General features: G+C 43.7%; 1 protein-coding gene and 1 pseudogene across 3 annotated transcripts in view; both read left to right on the forward strand.

The window, feature by feature from the left end:
- AGPAT3 (1-acylglycerol-3-phosphate O-acyltransferase 3) overlaps positions 1-26,871 on the forward strand; it is a 94,171-nt gene that overhangs the window by 27,871 nt on the left and 39,429 nt on the right. The window contains exon 1 of one of the 3 annotated variants that reach the window (XM_066621110.1): positions 16,937-16,978. The exons of the other annotated variants lie outside the window; for them this stretch is intronic. The gene's annotated coding sequence lies outside the window, so the exon portion shown is untranslated. Of the gene's footprint in view, positions 1-16,936; positions 16,979-26,871 lie in introns of those variants that run through there. 3 annotated transcript variants of the gene reach the window in all.
- On the forward strand, positions 3,917-7,980 carry LOC136645049 (coilin-like; annotated as a pseudogene).

Below are 26,871 nucleotides of genomic sequence, written 5' to 3' on the forward strand. Positions count from 1 at the left end.
TTGGAGAAATAAAATATTTATGTGCTTCCCCCCTAAAGATGAACTTACTTCTGAGTAGACATGCATAGGATTGGGCTGTCAATCTCCACATCCCCTTCCCCCTAGCTATATTTTCTACACATGGGGAAAAATACTGTACAGGTGCACTTGTAGCACGTAGTATGTAGTGTGGCACTACTTCGAGGAGAGGAAGCAGTGAATGGATTCCGAAAAACGGCTTACATGAGTTCCATATAGTAAAATTACTCTAAGCAACTGTGGGAGTAAGAACAAAAAAGGAATTCTTACACGAGAGGGGTCCTTAGATGCACATAGAAACAGCTACGTTTGCAAACAAGCGATTAAATATGGTTTAATTCAGGTATCAGAATACTCTGTGTCTTTGGGAAGGCACTTGGCATGCAATTGTATGCTACCCTGAGCAGCTGCTGTGCATTGCTGGAGAGGAGCTGCAAACGCTGGCTGGCGGAGGGCATGCTTGTGGAGGAAGGATGAGGAGGATCTCTGGCAAGGCTGGACAGCATGTTGTACACACGTAGAATCCCTTTTCACCTGCCCTTAGCATGTGAAAACGGGTGCAGATATATATCTCTGCCAGGATTAAGAGCCCAATCCTAGGTATGTCTACTCTGAAGTAAGTCTTGTTCTAGTCAATGGAGCTTACTCCCAGGAAAGTGCCTAGGATTGCAGCCTAAGAGCCCAGTCCTATGCATGCCTACTCAGAAGTCCACTTTAGTGAATGGGGCTTACTGTGGATAGGATGGCAGCCTTAGAGTCCAATCCTGTGCCTGTCTACTCAGAAGTCAGTCCCATTAGAGTCAATGGGGCTTCCTCCCAGGAAAGTGTGGAGAGGACTGCAACCTCAGAGCCCTTCCTCTGCCTGTCTACTCAGGCTGCAAGCCTATGACACTTTCCCAGGAGTAAGCCCCACTGAACACAATGGAACTTACTTCTGAGTAGATATGCATAGGCTTGGGCTCTCAGGCTGCAAGGCTATGCACCCTTTCCCAGGAGCAAGCCCCTTGAGCACAATGAGACTTACTTCTGAGTAGACACGCCTAGGCTCAGATTGACACAGGGGCTGCACCAGCCAGCTTCCTTCCCTTCCTCCTCCACCAAGCCAGTACCTGGGTGTTCCGTGGGTGCCGCAGCCCGTCTCCCTGGCTGGCTGGCTGGCTGTCCATCCTCCTCCTTGGCGTTGGCATGTGTCTCCCCCCCCGCCCTCCACCGGCTTGGAAGCTGCGTGGGGAAGTAGAGCGCGGGGGAGGGGAGGCGGGCTAGGCTCAGGCGAGAGCTTGGAGATGGGGGCAGGAGGGGGTTGTTGTGCGGTCAGGCAGGGGCCAGGCGCCCGCCCACCCTGCACCCCCCAGCACCCACCCAGCGAATGCCTCTGTTTTGCTCCCCCCCTCCTGGAATGCCTCCGAAGGGGAGGGGCCCCTGCAAAGAGGTGCCGGAACTCTGTCCCCCCGCGTTCCATTAGAAAAAAAGCCCTGCTTAAATGTATCTTTGAGCATTTGGAAATACATTTGGAAGTATTTTTATCTATCCAAATAAGACTTAGGATTGTATTTTGCATATCTTTTGCATATCTTGCAGGTGATGCAAGGAAAGACCTTGCAGCAGCTGTTGCAACATAATAGGTATGACTAAGAAAACAACTGTCTCATCCTTTGTTCTTGGGGACAAGTAAAAAAAAAATCTGATTAAATGTAAGCTGTCCTTAGAAGCAAGAGGCTTAAGGAGAGTGCTCTGGTTATTATACTGTTGCTTCTTATCAGCAGTCATCTTTTCCTTATTGGCATTGTTAGGGAAGAGGATGATACTGTACTGTTTTATACAAATGATGAAGATTTTTAGTTTTAAAGTTGGTTTAATTATAAGAAGATGAAAGTCAGAATTCCCCGCAACTCTGAGTTTTCTTAAGAGTAAAACTGGTTGGTTACCTCGAAGGTATTATTTGTCTCCCATGTGGGCTTTTGGCTAATTAACAGTGTAAAAACACAGCCTCCAAGTAGGCTCCAGAGAACTATTATAAAAATAAATATTGTGGTAAGGAACTGTTGATGCATCTTTATTTGAGGCTACGCAACCCTGGATTAATTAACTCAGAAAACCCTCTATCTATTACAGTCACCAACTGAAAATAGAACTCCCACTTCATACACTTCCACTGAGAGAATGAGAGAAACCCACCCCTTTTATTGTCTTGATTATGAAGCCATGGAAGGATGGCAAATGGTACATCCACGCAGAAGATCACTTAAAAAGTGGCATAGTTAGGTTTACTTTTTAAAATTTGTTAAATCCCGAGATGGCATCATTTTATTATTTTATTTAAATAAATCATCTGAGGGTATTTTTCAGTCTGTTTGGTCAAGTTTCACTGTGGAGTACATTGAGCAGACATTTATTTGATTATCTCAAAGACCCTTCACCACAGTTGATACTGACAACTTCTGCCCTGAATGATTGTGAAAAAACTCTTTTGATACACATTGAGGCAGCTGCTTTTGTTGATCAAAAAAGATGAATGAGTCTCTGCGTGGGCAAATCTGAGCTAAAACGATCCCAGCACTAGATGCTGTTCCTTGCAGCAAATGGCACTGTAAACCAGAAAGGCTGAGGCAAGAGTACAGTAGAATTTAAGTTGACCACCCAAAGGACTGGAGGAAATTGATCAACATAGGGAGGTGGTCAACATACCGGGGGGGGAACTTTTTACTTAGGCTGCTTGGCCTCCACTGGGTAACCTCAGATTCACTAAATGCCAGAAGGTGTTTGATGCGGTCCCTCTCTAAAAGCTGTTGACAAAACTCCACAGTCAGGGAATAAGAGGACAGGTCCTCTCATGGTTTGGGAACTGGTTGAGGACCAGGAAACAGAGAGTGGGTGTCAATGGGCAATTGACAAAAAAGGTAGAGAGAGGTGGAAAGTAGAGTGCCTCAAGGATCTGTCCTGAGACTGATGCTTTTCAACATCTTCATAAATGACCTGGAAACTGGGATAAGCAGGGAGGTGGACAAGTTTATGGATGTCACTAAACTTTTCTGAGTGGTGAAGACCAGAAGGGACTGTGAAGTGCTCCAGAAGGATCTCTCCAAACCGGGAGAATAGGCAGCAAAATAGCAGTTGTGTTTCAATATAAGTGTAAAGTAATGCACTGGTGATGGGAACCAAAGTGAAAGGACGGTGGCTTCACTATGCACAAGCAACCTCATGTCCCTCACAACTTGGTACATGTCCAGGTACAGTCGGCAGCCGGCACAGGTCCATTGGCTATGTGCAGTGTGCCCACCTATAAAAACCCTTTTGCACAAGCGCTAGCAGGCGTAGGGGAAGGATTGTTGCATGGCTTCATGCTTTTCCAAGATGGGACAAACCAGTCAAACAGGCCCACAGTATTGCGTTCAGTGGGCAACTTACGGAGGTTAAATTAATACTCTGTGCAATGGTCAAAGTGGTCAAGATACAACTTACGGAGGTGGTCAGTATAGAGAGGTTGGTCTCCCATAGTGTATATGCAGTGGCTGTCCATACTGGGAAAATTAGGTCAACTTAAGGAGGTCGTCATTATAGAGATGTGGTCAGCTTTGGAGGTTCTACTGTATTTAAAAACCATTCCCCACCCCACCCCATTTTTCCAGTTGCTAAGCAAAGTCACTTTAAAATACTGCAACCTCTCTCCTACTAGCCAATTGAATAGACAGGTTGTTGCCACAAGTGCTTGGCTCATCTGTGACTACCATGCCATTTTTTGAAAGTTAGATTGTCTTTTATAGCATTTAAGTTGTAGACCTGGTTTTTTTTTTTTATAATGAGCTATTCTTAAAGCTCATTATAAAAAATGAAAGCTGTGTGCTTCTCTCGCACTTTCACTTCTCTTGTCCAACGCGGCGCGCCGTAGCGATTTCTCAAGATGGTGGCTGCCACCGCTGCGGCAGCAGGCTGCGAAGCTCCGGTGTGCCTGCGGCTGCTGTTCGACTACCCACCCCCGGGGGGCCCGGCCTGCGCGCTCTGCTGGCTGCTGCTGGAGCCCCGCCAGGTGCGGCTCGTCACGGACCTCATCAGTGTCATCCGCGAGAGAGTCAGGTTGGAAGAGGTTACTGGAGAGGACAGTTATGAGAAAACTGCTAATGGTTTCACTCACCTATCAAAAAAAGAAAGAAAACGGCACCAGCAGAAGTTGGAGGCAGAGGAATCCAGTAGTGAGGATGAAGAGTACAGGAAAAGAAAGAAGAGTAAATGTACCATTGAGCATCTTTCAAATCGGGAAGAGAACATTCAGGAACTTAAGAAAAAGGAAAAAGTAGTAACTGAAAGAAATTGTACTGCAGATAATACGACTGCTGACAATACTTCTCATTCCAAGAAACTTAAGAAAAGAGCTGAGCAGGAAAAGGCAGAGAGAGCCAAACAGAAGCCAAAAGCACGAACACTGGACACAAAAAAACAACAAACCTTTTCCTTTGGGTCTTGGCCAAAAATGCACAGCAAAAAACACAAAACCGCAGTCCAAAACAAAGACAGGTGAAACCTCTAGTGAATCTTTCACTTCATCATCTGACAGTGACGATAACACGACAGACATCAAACAGAAACTCCCACATAAAACTAAAGTGGCAACACTGGACACAAACAAATCACAACTGGAGTCTCTAACAAAATCTACTCCTGCTGGTAAACTTGCTGCTGAACCTAAAAATAGAAGCTCTTGTAAGGCACCAAATATTAGCAAGTCTGCGAGCCCATCTTCTAATTCAGATTCTGATTCTAGTCCAGGAAAGGGAGCAGCAAAGCAGTAACCTGAAAAAGAACCTGCCCCATAATAACCAAGGGACTGGGGCAAGTTGCATTTCAAAGAGCAAGCTTAAAACCTCCTCTTCAGAATCTGATAGTTCAGAATCAGACTTAAAGGTGATCTTTGTAAGATTAAAAAAAATTAAAACAAGATCAAGGTTTAAATACAGTCAGTTCTCATTATCCTGTAGGGTTAGGTTCCTGGAAACTCAAATGGATAGGAAATTTGCAGATAATGAACCATTGATCCTATGGGATCAAGTGGGGTTAGGTACAAAGGCTACCATGGAAGGGAAGGGGAACCTTCTCTACCATCAGAAGAATCCCTCGGGAGGCCAGCAGAGTGCAGCAGGAAGTGCCAAAATATTTTTGGAGGCTGCAGGAACCTTCAAAATTGCACCTGCAGCCAATGTAGACCCTTTAAAAATGCTGGTGGACACTTCCGCTGCCCATTTTAATGGCGTCTGTGATCCATGCTGGTCACTGGTGCCATTCTGAAGGTCTCTGCATAGAAGATAACGAGGACAAAGGCACAGATCATAAAGTAGCAGTTCTGCCCTTCGCAGATAAGCAAATTCACAGATAGCAAAGTCACATATAAAGAGAACTGACTGTATATGCTACCATTAATTTGCTTAATTATATGCTACCAGTGTAATTCACTGATCATAGGCTGGCCATTATAAATAACCCTGAAAACATATGTGCTGGCTTTGGTGAAAACTGAAGGCAAAATCATCTTTCATCATTTGAGATCTCATCAAGTTTCTCTCTTATCATTTGAGATCTCCTTTTGGTAAATCTAAAAATGGAAGCAAACTATCAACCTTGGATCTAGCTTCTTTTTAGGCAGCTTGTGGATCACTACAAGTGTTGCTAACAGTTAAGTTCAAACCATTATAAACTTACTGTAGGAAGCTGTTCTGTAGTTAACAATCCTTGCTCTTTAAGAGCAACAACCGATGAGACCAGAAGTGCAAGATCCATTCATATGTTCAATTCTGTTCAAATTTTCTGAACAGGCATTCCTTTATATGTAGCACTTAGGAAAATGACTTAAAATAAGTATGCACGCCTAAGCCAAGGAGCATTTCAAAGAAAGGAGAATAAAGAAGTAATCTTCTACCAGCAAAACCCAGATTTATTCACCTTCAGTAGTCACAGAAATAGCAGAAGTATTACTAGGGGCATGGCTGTGATATTTTTATCAAGTTGTCCTTCAGTACCATAATGCAGGTGTGGACCTCTTGCTCAGCAATATGAATTACAGTCAGAAGCATCTCATGAACTAGAGGGCTGATTCACTGCACACTGCACACACTGCAATTTGTGTGTCGCTTTCATTAAAATCTGAATGTCAGACTTCAGATGAAAGTCACACTGCCTTCAGTCTTGAAAACTAACTGCAGTATGAAGATAGGGAGACCAACTAATTTGAGCTTATTTTTATCTTGTCTCCAGGCTTTGATCCTTGAATGTTCTGCTGATGCATTTTCAAACATCTCAGTTAAATCAGGAGGGCTACCAACTTTTAAAATATAAACGAAAAAATGGTGACTGCTGGGAGATGTGTATCTTGCACACTGACAAACTCTGCTTCATTTACAGTACTATAGTGCCTTAATTCTGCTGGTATGTATTAATCATGTCGGGTACACGGAACCTTCCTTTAAAAAGAATGGTTTGGTTTATTGCAATCATGAGGAATATTCCATCCTTCTCTTGGGTCCAAACTGCGAATAATCCTGTGTGAATTAGCTAAGTGTGACATGGAACAGTGTCACTGAAGCACTGCAGAATAGGAACAAAAATTTTGGGAGACTGCATAGATATTTTTTTAGAACCCTCTTTCGCATTAAAAAAAAGCATCAATCTGTGTAAACTGCTTTATGAACTGTTGTTGTTGTTGAAAAGTGTTAATAATAATACTGCTGCAACTACTTCTGTTGTGGTTGTTAATCTAAAATTAGTAAAATGTTGTAGGGAGTGCACACTTGCCCCTTCCACAGATCTGAGGGGAGTCTGGAGAGGGCAGGTAAATGTAAGCTCTATTAAGTTATGAGTGGGGGAAAAAAAATAAATATTGGTTCAATAAGGGCCCCCACAGTTCACAGAAGGTCTACCCTGAGACCAAGTCACTGATATTTTCAGGTGTTTACTTAGAGCCCAGTCCTGTGCTCGGTGGCATGGCTGTTGCAAACATGCCGTAAGGCATATTTGCAAGGTTCACTGCCGGGCTCCCGCCCGTGCTAGTCCAGCACCAGCTGGTGCGGGGCTAGTGCGGGGCGGTCGCCCAGCTTCCGTGTGGTAAGTGGGGGCGGGGAGGAGGTGTTCCAGGGAGGGGGGAGGCTGGCGGGGTGCGGTGAGAGGGCGGGGGGAGGTGTGCCAGGTGGCGGGCTAGAGGTGTGCCGGGGGGAGGAAGGGAGGTGGGTCCACAGAGCTCTGCTCCACAGGATCCAAGGCGCTCATGTAGGGTGCGGAGCCCTACACAAGTGCCTTTACCTTATGGTAAAGTGAGTAACCCCATTGCGGGGCTGCTTACCTTACCCCTTCTCCCAAGTCCCCTTCTCCCAAGGTGCCTCCCGCAGTAGCCTGGGAGGTGCAGGATCCGTTGGCAGCCCCTCTTGGTGTCTCTGAGCCTGGGTGCCCCGGGCAGCTCAGGATTGGGCTGTTACTTAAAAGAACAACTGAATTTTATGCATGGATTCATTCAATCCTAGTGTAAAAAGTGTATTTTGTATTCTTTTTGTATGACTGTTCAAGAGTAAAGTACTCCTGGTTGAGAGGGCAGGACAACCTCTATGAGAAGATTCTGGTCTCTATAAAGATCAGCAATCCAGATATTTGGACTGAGTGGTTAGCTGCTGGAGTTGGGAAAGGTATATCTGAGACTGGGGTGAGTACCAGATAGTTGAATAGTTGCAGTGTTTTGAGGGCATTATTCAGATGACTTCTGAAGGTGTTTTAGTGGTGAAGGCACTCCAAACATTCCCTCTGAATAAGTCCTGCAAGCAACCTACTCAAATTTCATAGTGATACCTCGAGGCCTCAAAAAATCTGGTTGTAAATAACTGCAGCAACCATCTTTTTATTTGTTTATCATTTTTTTGCCTTTAGATTTTTACTGGCATTGAAATGCCTGTAAGCCAAAGGATGCCACCATCCTGTAATCCTGTGCCATGAGCACCATGCTTTCTGACCTTCACTCAGTCCAAGAGAATTTTCTCAAATTAAACAGTTCATCCGTATGTTAGCTTCCAGTTGGTACCCCAGAGATTTAAAGCTCCTCTTTCCCCAGTAACTCTTCTAATAAGGGAGAAATATCTGTTCTATAAGACGTAATAATAAGATTATGTCTTACCTCAAGAATTTAGCTTGAATGGAATTCTAATAGAATATTTAAGGCAGAAGAAATCCCTGTTGAGAATTATCGCAGAAGGAACTATATTCCTAGAGAGCTACAGTGTCTCTTAGAAAATATCAAAACCATCTCTTATGAATCTATCTTTGGAATGGGAGTAGATTTCAGGAAATATAACCTATCTATTTCAGTTATTTACCTCAGTTATTCCTGTGCAACTTTCTGGGTGGAGGGAACAATGAGACTGCAGCAGTAGCAGCTTCCATATTTTCTAACATGCTGAAGTGTACACTAGAAATCATGAAAGTTGCTGAAACTGAGATTTGTGAGCTCTCAGCTAATGCAAATGTTGCCAGGAGCAATCCTGTAAGTGCAGAATGTACACATTCCATTTTGTTCCACTTACAATTATACATGTTATGATTCAACATACTGTGAGTAGCGGTTTTTGTGTTGTATAGATCAGGGGTCTCCAAACCCTGGCCTGGGGGCCAGTGCGGCCCGCGGAGTGCCTCTATCCGGCCTGCAGCCAGCCTCTGATCCCCTGAGAGCCTATGACCCATTTGACCAAACACAACCCGAGTTGTACTTGTGGGGTGGGCAAATGGGGGTCCATTTCCAGTCATTCATCTAAGTTCCATATCTAATGTATTTATTTAATTGTATATTTAATTTTTTTTTCTGGCCCTCGACACCATGCCAGATATTTGATGCGGCCCTTTGGCCAAAAAGTTTAGTGACCCCTGGTATAGATTAACAGAACTATCATACATATTTTCTTGGAACCGATCCTCTCTGTGTTCAATTAAACTTACTTCTAGCTTTCTGAGCCTGCAGCCTAAGTTTAGGACCTTTTCAATGAGCATGTCCAGAGCAACACAGAAAGAGTCAATTTCTTGACTTCCAGTTTGATGTTGTTTACACACTGAGTTACCTGAAAAATTTAGATTATGAATATATTCCTGATTACTGTGGTTATATGCATACACTGTAGTGTTACTCATTGCTTCACTTATTTTTCTTTCAGACCCACACAAGAAGGGTGAAGGTTACTGCTTAGTCTTAAAATTGGGAAGTCAAAACATGCTGGAGAACACAGTTGGCAGCACAATATAACGAATATTGATTTTTATATACATTTCCAAAAGGTTTATTACTGTTTGGTATATAAACTGTTCTATACTAATAATGCTTTTATTTTAACTCTTTTCTCCTCTGGTACCTATAGAATCACTGTTAAATGTTCAGTGTTACAATTTTAGATGTTTGGGATGTAAAGTAATATTGCCCCCTAACACAGCAATTATTGCAAGCTTCTATTCTGAAAATCCTTCTATCAAGCCTATTGCAGAATAGAGCTGTAGCTGAGTGGTGGAACATTTGCTTTGCAAATAGCACTTGGTCTGTTGAATAACAGACCTTGTGGCCCAGTCCTCTTTGGATGCCACACTGATGGCGCACCGACACTAGTGTGATGACCACCATATCCTGAGCCCGTCCAGAGAACAGCAGCATAGCCGGAGGGGGTAGTGGTATGGTAAGTACAGCAGGTGCCACAATGCACCATGTAAGCTGCCCCTCCCACTCACCTTTGGAAGGACAGCAATACACAGGCCCTGTGCTGCATTTCTGATAATCTGAGCCCTACAGTCTTTGGAAAGGAGTTTATATACCAGGGTTGGAGTGCTGTGATTGGCTGCACTGTATCCTACGCTATGTCATACAAAAATGAACAAGACAGGAAGGTGGCAGGAGCTGCAGTTTTCTAGTGTTCTTTTCCCTTCATCCATATTCCCGATGGGTTTACTCCTATTCATATCTGCTCTGTTGTTGGCATAGTGTTTTTCTGATGTTGGGGGTGTGTCTGTCATCTGAAGAGGTTTTAGGATATGGTGTGTGTCAATTCCTCCTCATCCTTCCCATGCCCCTCCCTCCTTATATGGCATTTCCTCCTTGTTTTGGCCTCTCTGCTGGCAGAGGTGCATTGTGGTAAGAGTTACACTGACATAGTGTTTTTCTGGTGTTGTTCCAGCATCTGGGGGTGAGTGAATTTCTTTGCTTACAGGATCATCATTGTGCCAGTGTACATGGAGGCTGCTGCACTTTGAGGATAGGATTGGGCCATTAATTCTTCCATGCAAGCTTTCAGACTAGAGCAGTTGAGCATTTGAAACAGTAGTGCTGCCTTTTAAGAAATGCCTAGGGTGTGCGTAGTCATTCTCTGTTATCCCTGCCCTACCATATAATGCAAGATATCCTTGTCAAGTGTAGCATGGCAATTTGCCTTAAGACGATTATTGGATTAGGGGAAAGACTTGGTATGTTGACACTGACTGTTACATTTATTGCTAGGTATTATTTAATTCATTCAAGCCCAAGTCATGTGGGTTCTTTACAGTTCTGGGGCATTGAAAACTTGGATGATTTAGCAGAGATCCTGCTGTGAAATTTCGAGACGATCCTTGCCCTCCATCTGTTACTGAAGAGGCAGCTTTGAGTAATGGCAATGATTCCAGATTTACTTCTGTGCGCTTTTGTCATCCTAATCCTTCCTTCTTGTCAAGACTGATCTGTTCTTCAGCCAGGACCTGACATCTCCTTGTTTTTCTTCTTCCATTTTTCCCGCCACTACTTTCTTGTTTTCTAAAAGCAAAAGTGAATTAGAAAGATGTTGGCAACTCAGTCTGGAATGTGTTTGTTGGCTGGAGTTTGTGCTACGCTTATTGTCCTGGCTTTAACCTACTACCTGTACTGGTGAGTAGCATCTGACACAACAAATTATTGTAGATTTTTTACCTTCTTTATAGTATTGAGATTGCCTTTTTAGAGACTTAGCTTGCATCTGGTGTAGTTTAATACAGTCACTGGTGAACTTAGGTGGATCTCTATCTATCCACGCTAAGTACCATAACTTGTAGAGCTCAGATGTTTTTCTTTAAAAGAAAAAGTTTTACTCTGTAGCATGCTGATAGAAATCTAGTTTCTTGTGTACTGCTATCTATAAATTCCAAATACATTTTCTGTTATATTTTGCTTCTTGGCCCATGTCACTGGCCATAACTGACATAGTGTTAGTCCAGCTTCATATGTAATGCTGTAGTTTCTGCCCAGAAATTGTCAAATGCTTTCTAGAGATTCAGGTTGCTTTGCTTGCTATTTGCCTTCTGTTTGTTTAGTGTTATTGACAAAGTACCATTTGACAAAGAAGCTATTATGATGTATATTGTGCATGCAGAGAAATTGTAAATGCAGATCATTACGTAGTAGCAAGGAAGAACTTTGAATGCTGCTGGATGTGCAGTTCCTTATGCTTCAGTTTCAGGAAGAGAAATGCAATAGGAAAAATTTGAACTATCATTTTTAATAGAAATCCAAGGTCGAAAGATGCACTGAAAGTAAAAATTGTATTACGCCCATGTGCCTTTTCTAATTTTAAGGCAAAACGGAATAAATTCAGGTGTAACAAGAGTACCTCATCCTTCAGCATAAATAAAGTGAAAGCAATTTTTTAAAACTGAAAACGTCTAGCTTTGTTGCTGTATTTATGTATCCAGCATCAAAACACAGAGATGGGGCTTGGCAGTTAAATTTGTCCATAGCATTTACGGTCTTTTTTTGAACCATGGCATGGAAAAGAACTATGAAAGTCAAGTAACTGTTTTGTGTAACTAAAGATCTAGAGTAGAAATGGGGGAGAAATTTTGAACACTTCAAAGCTCTTGTTAGGTGGTCATGTGGTTTGGAATGTTAAATTGCTGTACTCTGACCTGGGCCACTCCCATCATCAATAGTTCTTCTTTTGTTTGGACTGAAGTCTCAGAAGTAGGTCTGGCTGTTTGTCGGACATGCAACTTGCACTGCTGTCAAACTCGTGTTTCATTGTTTGTTTATTTGTTTTGACATCTAATGTAGCAACAGTGTTTAAATGGTCTTTAAAGCATTAATTCTCTACATTCAGTTAAATTCCGTGATGGTGTATTTTCTATAATGACTTTAGTAAAAGTATACCAATAGCATAGCTAGATGGGGTGCAAAAAACTGTTTTACAGGGTGCTTCATTTTGGTGTGCAAGTGGCCCCTTCCCCTCACCTTCAGAGCCTTTCTGGGACTCTCTGCACTTCTAAAAGACCTGAAATGGCTACTCTAATGTAGATATAAATGCAAATGAAAGTCAAATACAGAATTCTTGCACATTTTCATTCTTGCATAGAAAATTAAGCTACAGTTATTCATAGTATGTTTGGGGGATTTTGGTTAAACAAACTTTGAGATGAATAATCTTTGAGAATTGATGCCAATCACATATTCATCTATTAGCTTTGAAGAGTATAGGCAATATATTTGAGATGGATGCTCTTTACTCTGATAACCTGGTTTGTGTAGGACCTCTTGAGTGCATATATTTCTTTATTAACTTGCCTGAAGGGGTCCTTTTGAATGTTTCTTTTTAGGCCACGCAGGATGAACTGGTAAAATGAGATCAGAGGTTGCTGGTAGCCAAATTCGTATATTGAAAGATTAACCTGGTTTTGCTGTGATTCTGCCAATGATCTTTTGTCAAGACAGTTTATTTAAGGCTGCAATCTTAAACATATTTACTAGAGAGTAAGGTCCACTGAACACAATGAGATTTACTTCTGAGTAACATGTTTAGCATTGTGCTGTGTATTTAGTTGGAAGAGTGTTCCTCCCTCCTGCTGAACAACTATACTGATGGTGGTATGAGGCTATGGACCCAACTGTATTGGGTGATGGTATTAACTAAGCAGACACAGAGGAAGGAAACTGGATTGGACTTCTTGACTTTTTGGGTACTCTTCAACCTTAATTAGGTGGTGTTATTCAGATTTGTCCTAGGTGTTGGGATCCATGCAAAAGATATCAGGAGTAACTTACAAGCAGTTTTTCTACTCTTAATAAATAACCGTTAGCAGTAGGAAAATCACTCATCAACTGTTCTTGATGCTTCTTGTGTGATTCCCGAAGTCTTTTCCAAAGCAGGGTAGTCTAAGTTGTTATCCAGCTTTGGGGAAGATAGTGAGGACCATGCAAGAGGCATCAGAAACAGGCATCAAGAACACAACATATACTAGTCTCTGGCTGTTTTGGAGAGTAGCCTTGAGAGTGGTGGACTAGGAACAGACCAAGTGAGGAATCTAGTAGGATTTTTGCTATATCAAATGTTAAGAGGTTTTACAAGAGGACCCTGGAAAAGATTGCAAGGGAACTGATAGTACTCCTAGGGGTTGCAATTGTTTCAGAAGGATTTGATTTTGGGAGTTGATGGTGGTGTTCTGCCACCTTCAGTGTAGAAGCTAAAGAACTTCTACACTTAGCTGAGTTGACAACAACTGAATTGGTCTTGCTTCCATTGATCCATTAGGAATGGGAACAATTCCAGAAAATGGTATGTGATCTTGCCTTTCCATTGAAGTTGCTCAGGACATTGGAGACATCTAAATAAAACCTTTTTCAATTATTGGTTTGCTTTATGGGCTGATTGATATAGAGCAAGTTTGTTTTTTTTAAACTATTTTACAAGTGAGTGATTTTTTTTTTCTCCTTTACCCACTTAGAGGCAGAAAGCCCAGTCCTAACCAACTTTGGTGCAGCCGGGCAGCCTGGCCCATGCTCCATCCAGCACAGTGAAGGAACAGGCAGGAGGTCTCCTCGGGGTAAGGAGACATTTGTCCTCTTATCCCTGGTAAAGCCATAGTCTTTGCAATGGGGCTACTCAGATCTGTGCCAGCAAAATCACTGGCTCAAGTCTGAGAAGCCCCACGTTGGGCTTCCAGGCCCAGGAGAAGGAATAAGACATGGCATGCTCTGCTGCTGCCAATCCTGTCCCTGGGACTGTTTCACCTTCTCACTCCTGTTAACCCCCTCCCAGCACCCATCCCACCTCACCCCCCCTTTGCCCTCCAGCTCCTGCTCCATTGGGTGCTCATCTGAGATTCAGCGCCTGTGGGACGGTGCAGGCCTTCCTGCTAGTGCTGCTTGTCCTCCTGGTGTTGCAACATGCTTTACAGCACCTTTGCAACATCCTAGGTGGTTGCTGTGCCAGTGCTCAGGGAGTATAAGGTTGTGCCGTAAGAATTGCGGCATTTCCATTTGCAGTTGGGAATGAGAAAGAAGTGTGTTGAGACTTCTAAGTGGTGTGCAAAAACATTTTTAAAAACTATTCATGGTGACTTTCTGTCGTTTTTGTGAATTCAGATACTGAATCTGCAGTTTGTTTGTAAATACGAATGATGAGGAGTTTGAATGTGTGCAAAATGCAGACAACAAGAATGGATAATGTCATATTATAATACTTGACCATTACTATTTTGTGGGTGCTTTTGTCTCCAGTTTGTCTGAAGTATTTAAGAAATCTTATAAGAGCACAGTTTTAGTTGGTGGGCGGCCCAATCCTGAACTGCCCAACACGCAGGGCTGCCGCAGCACTGAAAATAGCTGCCACGGCATCCTAAGCACTACCTGGGCAGCACTGGCAGTTCCCAGGTAAGGCACGTGTGGGCACATAGTCCCACAATGGGACTATTCAATTCTATGGCTACCCAGTGGCCCGAAACAGAGGCTCAGGTGGAGTGGATTTTCACCGGTCCTGCCTCCCTCCCGCCCTTCTCTTTCCCCCTGGCATGCCTCCTCCCCACCCTCTCCCCGCCTTCCGCCCACCTCCCCCTGCCCCAGAACATCTCCTCCTCACCTCCCCCCATGCCCCCACCTACCTCTCCGCCACCTGGCAGTCTGCGCAACCTCTGAGTGGTGGAGCACCAGTGATTCACTCGCACTAGCCCAGTACCAGCAGGTGCTGAGCTAGCCCTGGCGCTCCACTGGTGCTAGGGCCTCACAAGTGTGCCTTACAGCACATTTGCGACAGTATGCGCTGGCAGTAAGCCAGCATGCACTGGTTAGGAGTGGGCCCTTAAACTTTTATCCTGTGTTTTTGCTTGCTGACATGTATACGTATATATTCATAAGAATTTTTTGCATCCTATAATAGTGGTCCTGCACACCTGTTTTTTGGCTTCCATACATATGTCTAAGTGGTGACCTGCAGTGGTTTTTCTTCTTTATCAAATTCTGCCTAACCATGATAATATTTTTACGTTGCCTCTTCTTTAAATTGAAATGCTCTGAGAACTCAGAAGAGAGTATATACTGAGTTAAAAAAAATATTTTTTAATAGCCCACGGGCTATTACTTTTGTCTGTGTTTGATTGATGTGGTGCAATGTGCCATTCATCAAAATGGACTTTGGATGCTACCAATTTGTGAATAAGAACTACTGCACCTGTTTTTTTAATGAACTTCTTGCAAATGGTATTCTTCCAAACTGTAGTCCTGGAACAGTAACTTGCTGCCTACTGGTGAAAATAAGGATTCATTAATCCTTTTATGAATGTGTAAAATCTATTTGGTTGAATAGCTAACTTGTATGTGGCAATATTACAGTCACACTTGATGAAACATGAAAATACAGCATCAGAATTAAAATGTATGGACTGGGGACTAAAGGGTAAGGGTACATGTGCACGCAGTCTGCCTTTTCAGGTTTCCTACTCCCACCATAACCCATTTAGGTCGCCTGAACAGCCATTCCTGACATTGAGGAAGCCTCCAAAAAAAGATATTCAAGATGGCCCAATAAGCAATCTCTAGAAGGGAAAACTGAAAATTTTTCTGCATATAAGTAGCAGCATCTGTGGGCATGCAGTGTTCTTGGGATCCCACACAAATCATACTACACTGTGAAAGATCAGGTGTTTCACATCATTGGTTCAGTGTCACAATAGGGTAGTGAATGTGATTCATTTTAAAGTGTTTGATGTTGTCCAGCCACTAAGTGCAACTGATTTGAAAATGGTTGGGAGGGTGAAGCTTCCATTTCAACGTTGCTGATTTACTGAGGGATGTTTGTCATGAATTCCAGCTGTAGGGTGTTTCTAAGGAGTCTCGCCACAAGTGCATCCTTCTATAAGAGGCCTTCAGAATCCACGATACTTCATCATCCTGAATTGCATGATGTTTAGTTGTGTGTTTTATTCTTTGGTTGGCAACCTTCAGTCTCCAAAGACTATGGTGTAAGCCTATAGCACCCGGTATTCCCACGCGGTCTCCCATCCAAGTGCTAGCCAGGCCTGACCCTGCTTTTAAATTAAGGAAATGGCAACAATTTTCTAGATATGGTTACTGCATATGTGCTGCTTTCTGACAGATCCACTACCATTTCTCTTTTGGGTAATTAGATGGTGCAAAATTTCTTGACCATTTAATGTGGAGACCATTGTGAGGACCAAATGGCTTGTGTCTCTGGAGTGAAACCTAATGTAACAGTGAACAAATGAACAGCTTTCTCCATTCATTTGGGATACTGATAGCCCCAAATGTAGTTGCGGGTTACCACAGGCAATGCAGCATGCTGCTAAGAATGGTTCTTTTAATAGCTTTTCAGAGAGCTTGAATGCCTTGAACTATGCAGATGACGCTGTGCCTTGGCTTAAAAAGATTACGTTTGCTATATTTATAGTGGTTTGGGCCACGTAAGGCAGCAGAGCTGCGAAGAGAACCTAGGATTCTTGTCTCTAGCAAGCTCTATTGTATTATTGCTTTTCTAAGGCTGCAATCCAATACTCGCTTACCTGGGCGTAGGTCCCATTGAACTCAGTGGGTCTTACCTTTTGAGCAGGCACCCATAGGATTGTGCTCTAAATCTTATGGCTTATATCTTTGGACTCTTGTCATGTTTCCAGAGACTTCTCTGGGCAGGTGACCCACATGTTTGCTGAATCTGGGATAACTCTTTAAAATTGCAATGTAAGTAGACTCGCCAGGTTTCATAGTGATAAAGACCTTGGCAGGAACTCGGGGCAGACAGCAGTTGTAAGTGAAACTGTTAGAGGTCTGTGCATATGCTTCTTATTTGAGTGGTTTTCAAACAGTGCTCTTTTTAAAGTCTTATGTGAGGGGCTTTGTTTCTAAGGAGGATGAGGATTTTGTGAGCTTTTGCAGAACCTGAGACTAACACAAACAAAAATAAGATTTATTTAAGAGAAAAAAGCAGCAGACGTCCAGAGAGGTAAGAAAATAAGATTGCATTCTGACTTGGCTTCAATGTTAAATATTACAGAAAAGTGTGTAAAGTTTATTTTTTAAATTTCTAAACCACCTTTTATCTGAATGCTCCAAGGCAGTTGGCAAGCAGTAAAATGTCGAATCATAGAGTTGGAAGGGACCCAGAAGATCACTCCCTGTCAGTGAAGCTGTCCACATCTACAGCACCTGTGATGGATGTTACATAATTACAATGTAATAAAAAATCTAAAATTCGAGCACCCAAACTTAGGACAGCAATAGCAGATCAGATACAGAGAGCAACCCACCGCTATTGTCCCCCAAAGGTTCAAGTAAACAGAATAGTTTTTAACAGTCTCCAAAATGCTGGAAGAGAGGGAGTCGTTTGAATCCCCCAAGAAAGAGGGAGCTCTGCACTAGGGACTACCACAAAAATGCCCAGTACTACATACATGTATTCAAGCCTCAGCAAGTGTTGGCATGCAGTGCAGAGCCCTTCCAGAAGATATTAGATGGTAGATAGATTTACTCAGGAAATCCAAAGTTTACCCAAACTATATCCAACGTATTATTAAGTTACTGAGATATCAAGATCTCAAACTGGCAGAGATCTCCATTTTTAATATACAATTTATAATTCAGTAAAACATATACGTATGTGGATATCTGACCAGTCAGATACTCCCTTAAGTAAAAGTGATCTCTAATCTAGTGCAATGGCAGAGTTGCCAGTAAACAGTTATTTCAAATGCACCAGTTGACTGTGCACTTCATATACAGATGAAAAGCAGATAAGTGCTAGAAAGAGCAAAGAGCCTAACTGAAATCTGATTACTGTAGTTTAAATTGCCAGGAATCCTGAGCTACTGGGCGGGATGGTTATGGTCTGATCAGAGGTATACATAATAATGCAGTGTTTCGGTGTGCACCATTTCTTGCTCATCTGGCTACCTGTTTACTTCAGACCAATTTCAAGGATTGATTACCTCTGAAGCTCTCAGCAGATGGAATCCTGTGTACCTTAGTAGAGAGTGACCTTCTCTGGTATGCCCTTCTCCTAACTGCTTCCTTACTCTGGGTACCTTTGATGGGGGGAAGAGGTGAAATAATGGGAATTTCCTACCATAAATTCATCTTCTGGGGAGAAAGGGGGGAATTCCACCCACCTAAAGTTCTAGGTTTGGTATCTTGCTCTTCTGGGTGATAGGCTACATGTGGGGTGGAAGTTAGGGCTCCCTGCTATTGTTGATGTTTGAAATCAACAAACAGAGATGATTTTGCAGAGATGGTTCCATATTTATTTGGTTGGTTGGTAGGTAGGCAGTTACTGTTCTCTTAAGAGTTGTCCCTGGTAGCAGAGCATAATGTGCAGGGATTGGAGCTTTTTCAACTTTCCAGGCTGGTCTGGGGCTTGGATGCCCCCTAGCTGACCCTGACAGTGGGAGGGGTATTCTCAGAGGATTAGGAATGCCCCCGTCTTCTCACCAGAAGAGGAATTTACGGTAACAAACTACTGTTATTTCCGTATGAGTTTTTGCAAGTTTGTTGTGAGCTATGACCTGCTTGAACTAAACCGTGGCACCTCGTATCTCAAACTATAAACTCACTATAACAAACTATAGGCTTCACAGGCTTTTTCATTGTGCCCAGCTTATACTGTGTTATGGAACTATGATAGACCTTTGTTTCTGATAGTTGCCATTGTTGAGTCATACGTTCCCATGTTTCAGTGGGGGAAAAAGTGCTTTGTTTCCTGGAGCAGTGGAATCTGTAGACAGCTTCTCCTTTCTTGAAATACTCTTGTTCCTTCAGAAGCTTCTTAAACCTTACCCCCATTAGAACATAAAGCTGATTTTAACAACTAGTTTCCTGTAGGTCTCCACAATGCATTGCTTTCACATCAACACAATGAGAAAGATTTTCTTATTTTCTTATGTGGGCCCCTTTCAGAACACCTGCCATTAGCTGTGATGTCTTTTATGTGCCAGTTTTCATGTTCCTGCCACTTTTGTGTTTCTGCTGTCTTAAAAGTCCCCTGTGAAGTTTGGCTAAGGTTCTGTCTACAGCCTCCCAGCTAGAGTGAGGTGTGGTTTTGTTGCTTGATTCTCACAGTTGCTGTTCATTTCCATTTCAGGTCATCAGCTTACTGTTTGAACCCTACATGCTTTGCTATATTACCTTTAATAGATGAAATAGCTGGAAAAGGGGGCAGTTTTGTATCCTGGGTCTTGTCACCATATATAGTGAGAGCAGCAACTCTGAATATAGTTTTCTGCGCTCTACAAAAGCTTGCAAACCATACAGAAATTGGTTTGGGGCAGAATCATGGCTCAATAGTAGGGAACTGGGGTAAGTTCCTGTCATATCCAGGTAGGACAGGAAAAAATTCCTGTCTGAATTCCAGGAGAGCCAGTGCCAGTCTGTATTGACAGTATGGACCTAGATGGAACAAAGGTCTGACTCATCATAAGGCTGAATCTTCTGTAGTTTGAAGGCGGAGAGACAATTTACTAGCTTCATTTTCTTAGCTTATAGACCAGGGGTGGCCAAACTTGCTTTAACATAAAAGCCATGTAAACAGTGGCATAGCTATACCAACTGGCACCTGGGAGGATTTTTTTTAGACACATCCAAGGCCTTAGAAAGGCACTTCTGATTTTAGCGAAAACTGGAATTGCCTTTCTAAGGCCTCTGGCAGGCCTGCTCAGACCTTCCAAAGCTTGGGGGGGGGCCTACACACAGCCTTCCCAACCCTCAGAAGGCCTCCAAAAGACACCCCCCTCAGGCATGGCACTCAGTGCAATTTTCCTCTCTGCCCCCCACTTAGCTATGCCACTGCACATACTATAAAATTCAGGTGCTTGAGAGTCACAATATTTAAGAAGCATTTAAATATATTTACTCATCGTAAACATTAAAGTTATGTTTTAATCCAGTGGACTCTCAGTTTATAACTGTAAATAATTATAAAACTGGAAAATTTCTTATTTACCTTTTATATTAATTGTGATGCACAAAGGAGCTCAACCAACATATTTCTTAGAGCAGCATGTTATATGTCAAAGAGTTGCAGTTTGGCCACCCCTGTTATAGACAGATAGAGCTTGGGAGCCTTGTGTGATGTAGTACATCTTAACCAGTTGTTTTGAAAACAAAGGCAAGCAATGAGTTTTGAAGAGTAAATGAATAATAAAACTGAAGGTGCAATCCTAAGGTGCCCTTGGGCTGCAAACATGTTTGCATGTTTGATGAGGCATGTTTGCACCTCCTTGGGACTTGACTGGGCCGATGCAGGGGCACACGCCACCTGTGGAGGCTGAATCCAGTCTTGCACCGACTTCACAGAGGAGCCTTGCGCAGGCTGTGTTTGGCTGACGCAAGGCTCTGGGGAGGGTGGGGAGGAGGTGGGAGAGAGGTGTTCCGGGAAAGGGGGAGGATGGGTGGAAGGCACTCCAGGGGACAGGCAGGTGGGGAGGCAGGGCTGGGACCTGGCAGTTATGACGGATCCCAAACCCCATTCCTGAGCAGCACAGAGCTCTCCTCTGACTTATGCCAGCTCTGGCTGAACCACTTTGGGCACCTATCTTGAACTGGATGCAGCACAGGCTCCTGGCCTGCCTGTTCCAGCACAAGATAGGATTGTGCTGCACATGAGAAATGTGCCAGTGGGGAAAAAAAGGGAGACAGTTGCCTGCTGTGCTGGAACTTCTGCAAGAGGAGTATTTTCTGAGTGTCTTTAAATTTTTAAACTTTTTGGTATGGCCCTCTTGAGATTAAACTCCATGTGTGTGTGCGTGCATGTGCATGCGTGTATGTGTAGCAGGTCATTTGCAAATCCCATGTGACAAATTGTAAAGCCAGCATGCAAAGAAGCATGGTAGGGTTTTATTCTAGCAGGATTCCTGTGCTTTGAACAGCTGTATAATAGACGACACCAAATCTTCATGCTGGGAAGGCTACACCTTTTGAATTTCTGCTCATCACACAGATGTAAAAGATGGAGGAGCCATTGACCCTCCTGGAGAAGAGGTGGCAGCTTTAAGGGAGATGACAGGAAAGGTCATTTTGCACCTTGCACCAGCATACCAAATGGACCAGAACTACATTACCCATGTTTGTATTTAGGTTTGTCTCCCGTTCTTGTGTAGTTTGTTTTTCTTTAAACATATAAGCATACCTTTTTGAGTCATTGACCATTCTTATTTGTGAGAGGTGAACAGAACTAAGCTGTAACTCTAAACAGCAGGTATTAATTTTGCCATTGGTCCTTCAGGAAAAAATGCCAAGAGGTTTTGTATGCACTAATTGAACAAAGAAATAACTGTAGTTTGAGAGAATCTCTTTTTAATTAATGTGTAGGATGTTGTAATGGAGTGTAGAAAACAAATTAGAACAATCAATCTGGATTTGTTATTGACATTGCCTATCACTGCCCAGAATGGCTCAGGCTGTGAGTGGGAGGGGCTGCTTATACAGCACATTGTGGCACCTGCAATACTTCCTGTACCACCACCACCTGTAGCTACACCACTAACGGCCCAATCCTATCCAATTTTTCAACACCGGTGCAGCCGCAATGCAGCCCTGAGGTAAGGGAACAAATGTTCCCATAACTTGAGGAGGCCTCTGTGACTGCACATGCAACACAGGAAGCAGTACATACCCCATTGGCACAGCAGCACCAGCACTGGAAAATTGGATAGGATTGGGCCCTGAGTTCCTCACCACTTTTAAGTGGTTTTGAGCACAAAGGTATCCACTTAACTTTCATTTCGTACTGGATTAACTGGGAAGTGAGGAATAAGATGATGACCATGCTATCTAGCTGACCTTGTACAACAGACTGGTTGAATTCGCATTCTGTAACATGCTAGGACATCCTTTTCCCCAGCCCCACCCCTGGAAAACAGTTTTACAGATATTTAATGCCAATAAAGCTTATGGAATCGGTCTTACAGATAAATATTACTTTATTGCCTGCCCCCTATTGATTATAGTTGGTCGTGAGAACAGAAGAAAGTGTAACCAGAGGGTCAACCTGTATTTTCCTAGATTGGGAAACAATACAGGAAATTCTAGTTACTGTTGGGACTGGTGTAAATGTATAGGGTGCATGAGCTGATCTGTGCATTTTCCACTCAGTTGCAATGTGAAAGTAATTGCTACTTGCCCATAGGTGGGCAGATGAGTGGCAAATTAACATGCTTGCTCAGGCTTGCAGATTGCTACTTGAGCTGGTGGATCTGGGTCACTAAAGTGCAATGTGAAAAATGCCATGGGCAAAGAGTTGCTAAGTCAAATAGATGAGATTGCTTGCAGGAAATAGTTAATGTGATTCTTTGGCTTCTGCAGTGCAGATCCACTGGGGAGAGCATTTCTGTAGAATATAAATAAAGCACATGAGATGGATAAATGGCATAGGCAAGACCTGTGGGCTGCAAATTGAGAGCCGCAGGCGTGAAAGATCTGTTTGTGCGCCTAGGGTTTCTATGCCTTTTCTGATGCATTTGCCCTCCCCATTTTTCTAAACCTTGCCAAAATGTTCTGAGTAGTTTCCAGCTTGGGTAGGGAAGAAGGAAGCTGCTGAATCAGAAATGCACACATCCTGAGCCCCTCCTGATTTACACTCACTCACTGAATCATAGCTGGTGAATCATAATCGATTTGGAACTAGTTGCACACATCCCACTGAAACCAGTGGAGATTGTACAAAAATAGTGTAGTGAACCTATTTCAATGAGGCTTACCTATGATAAGATGCTGTTGTTGGCAGCCTTCAGTCTCGAAAGACTATGGTATCGAGCTCTGAAAGGTGGTTCTGGAACAGCGTCTAGTGTGGCTGAAAAGGCCAATTCGGGAGTGACAATCCCTTCCACACTGGGAGTAAGTGCAGTCTGTCCCTGGTCTGTCTCCCTGGCTATGGGCCTTCCTTCTTTGCCTCTTAGCCTCAGACTGTTGGCCAAGTGTCTCTTCAACCTGGGAAAGGCCATGCTGCACAGCCTGTCTCCAAGCGGGCTGCTCAGAGGCCAGGGTTTCCCACCTGTTGAGGTCCACTCCTAAGGCCTTCAGATCCCTCTTGCAGATGTCCTTGTATCGCAGCTGTGGTCTACCTGTAGGGCGCTTTCCTTGCACGAGTTCTCCATAGAGGAGATCCTTGGGGATCCGGCTATCATCCATTCTCACGACATGACCGAGCCAACGCAGGCGTCTCTGTTTCAGCAGTGCATACATGCTAGGGATTCCAGGACGTTCCAGGACTGTGTTGTTTGGAACTTTGTCCTGCCAGGTGATGCCGGGAATGCGTCGGCATTCTAAGATAAGATGCTACCCAAATGTCATTCTCTGTGTCCCTTCCCCAGCAGTTGCTTGGGTCCGGTAGCCGTTAGTGTATGAGGTAGAAGAGGCAGTGGTTGCATGGCAGCTAATAATGTCATCAGGGTAAAACTTGTGTTATGCAAAGAAATGTGGCAAAACAAAACTTGGTGGTAAGATCAAGTTACTCATTGTGTAAAAGCCTGGGCTTCGCAGTTGCATCTCTCCCCGCCCCCTCCCATAACTGCCAGGAGGAAGGGAGAGCTGATCCAGATCCGGAACTTGGTGTGTGTGTGTGTGTAGGGGGGATAACCCTTTGCCCCCACCACAACGCAGACCCCTCACAGCTACTCTGTGCCCACAGGGGGACGCTGTCCTATCCCAATTTTCCCTCTCCTACCGACTACGCCAATTTGTCTCATCCAAATATTCCCTTTTAATGCCCACTTTTTGGCTAATTAACACCCTCCTTTTATCTCTCGAAAAAACAGCTGTGGTGTGCAAATAAATGAACCGGACTCGTTATCAGTTGAGCAAATAACAAGAATTTATTACTACAAACACAGACACTCCTGCAAGTCCTCTTGTCCAGAGGCTTTTCCTCCCCAAAACTCCACTTAACTTAGTGGGTAAAGGTCCAAAGCCTCCAGTCCAAGTCCAAACCAGTCTCCAAAGCACAGTCCAGTCTTCCCAATCCAGTCTTCTGCAGCAGAGTCCCTCCTCTGTGTCCCCTCCAGCAGAGTGTCTCCTCCAGCAGGGTCCTGGCATTCCTCTCTTCTTTGTCCTTCAGCAGGGTCCTGGCAGTCCCCTTCTGCCATGTGTCTGGGTCAGGTAGTGTCTGTTCTGGGGTCCCTTTGGTCTGGTAGCATCTCCCTCTGGATCAGGGTAGCTCTGTCTCCTTCTGAAGCTGCCTTTTATCCTTGGATGTTTCATAATCCAAAATGCAGCTCACCTGTGAGCTACCTTGTTAGCCCCTTGTTATATCCAAATTAGGCTCAGGTGAGCCAGCTCTTTGGTCCATGCCCAGTCAAAGTCCCATCAAGGTCAAATGAAGCTCAGGTGTCCATCCAGGTCTCCATTGGCCTTGATTGATTACAGCTGTGGAGCCAGCCCTGCCCTTTTCAGAGCTGTCAACCAGCTGTCAAAACATGGAATAGTTGTCAACACCACATCATTCACCTGATGATCTTCTGATCTTCCATTACAGACGCTTCCATTGGCACCAGTGAAAATTTTCTTCCAAGGCAAATAGCAACAACAGGGCAGCAATCTAGATCAGTGGAACGGAGGGAAACTCCCATTTCCACTCACCCCACTGCTGGTCAAGAACCCCCACCATGTGACTGCTGTTTGTGGAGGGGTGAAGAAATACAAGCATGCAGTTTTCAGACATGTGCTTTACGGGAGACTGCCTGGGAATACCAGGTGCTGTAGGCTTATACCATAGTCTTTCGAGACTGAAGGTTGCCAACCAACCATTGTATAGTTTGTCCCTTCATTTGTTTATCCTTTCCTGTTGAAGCTGCTGGGGGTCCGGAATACCTTTTGAACAGCATCCAGAAGGGGTAGTTTTTAATGCGCTATTAAACTCTCCGTTATTTTTGCTGCATCACACTGAGATTTATTGTGGCATAAACATTCATGGACTTGCAGGATCCCGCTTGCAGGATGCATGAACTGTTACATAAGAACATAAGAACATAAGAACAGCCCCACTGGATCAGGCCATAGGCCCATCTAGTCCAGCTTCCTGTATCCCACAGCGGCCCACCAAATGCCCCAGGGAGCACACCAGATAACAAGAGACCTCATCCTGGTGCCCTCCCCTACATCTGGCATTCTGACTTAACCCATTTCTAAAATCAGGAGGTTGCGCATACACATCATGGCTTGTACCCCATAATGGATTTTTCCTCCAGAAACTCGTCCAATCCCCTTTTAAAGGCGTCTAGGCCAGACGCCAGCACCACATCCTGTGGCAAGGAGTTCCACAGACCGACCACACGCTGAGTAAAGAAATATTTTATTTTGTCTGTCCTAACCCGCCCAACACTCAATTTTAGTGGATGTCCCCTGGTTCTGGTATTATGTGAGAGCGTAAAGAGCATCTCCCTATCCACTCTGTCCATTCCCTGCATAATTTTGTATGTCTCAATCATGTCCCCCCTCAAGCGTCTCTTTTCTAGGCTGAAGAGGCCCAAACGCTGTAGCCTTTCCTCATAAGGAAGGTGCCCCAGCCCCGTAATCATCTTAGTCGCTCTCTTTTGCACCTTTTCCATTTCCACTATGTCTTTTTTGAGATGCAGCGACCAGAACTGGACACAGTACTCCAGGTGTGGCCTTACCATAGATTTGTACAACGGTATTATAATACTAGCTGTTTTGTTCTCAGTACCCTTCCTAATGATCCCAAGCATAGAATTGGCCTTCTTCACTGCCGCCGCACATTGGGTCGACACTTTCATTGACCTGTCCACCACCACCCCAAGATCTCTCTCCTGATCTGTCACAGACAGCTCAGAACCCATCAGCCTATATGTGACGTTTTGATTTTTTGCCCCAATGTGCATGACTTTACACTTACTGACATTGAAGCGCATCTGCCATTTTGCTGCCCATTCTGCCAGTCTGGAGAGATCCTTCTGGAGCTCCTCACAATCACTTCTGGTCTTTACCACACGGAAAAGTTTGGTGTCGTCTGCAAACTTAGCCACTTCACTGCTCAACCCTGTCTCCAGGTCATTTATGAAGATTTATGTTATCTTTGTTTGAAGATACAGGTGTGCTCACACACTCACACACTCTCTCACACTCCCTCCCTCACAATTTTAATCCTTTATTATAAACAGCATAAATACCTGGCCAGAATTTTCTGCAACAGCCACATCTATGGGTGAAATACAAGGTTGGCACTGAAACCTTTTCTTTCTCAGGATGCTGTTCATCTGTGGTGTCTTTGAGCTCATCAGCAGTTCTTTATTGGGCATTCCTTGAAATATATTGAAATACATTTTGTACTTATGGGAGTGATGAGTTTTGCCTGTACAATCTGAAATGTTTTATAGGTGGTAATTGTAAGACATTTTAAAATTATATTTGTGCAGCAGTGTAGCAGGTGGGAGGTGATCTTGCAACCATTTTGGCATGCATCAATGCAACTGCTCAATCAACCTCACTGGCAGTGCTGCTTCACATAATAGTAATAGCAGACTTTGTCCCAGTTCTTAATTTAATCCAAAATTTAATATTTAATATTTAATTCCAAAAAGGTGATCAAGACCATCACTTGGCTTGCAACTTGTCTGATTGAAAATGCTGATCCA

The sequence above is a fragment of the Tiliqua scincoides genome, chromosome 3 (assembly GCF_035046505.1).
Source record: "Tiliqua scincoides isolate rTilSci1 chromosome 3, rTilSci1.hap2, whole genome shotgun sequence".
Lineage (NCBI taxonomy): Eukaryota > Metazoa > Chordata > Lepidosauria > Squamata > Scincidae > Tiliqua > Tiliqua scincoides.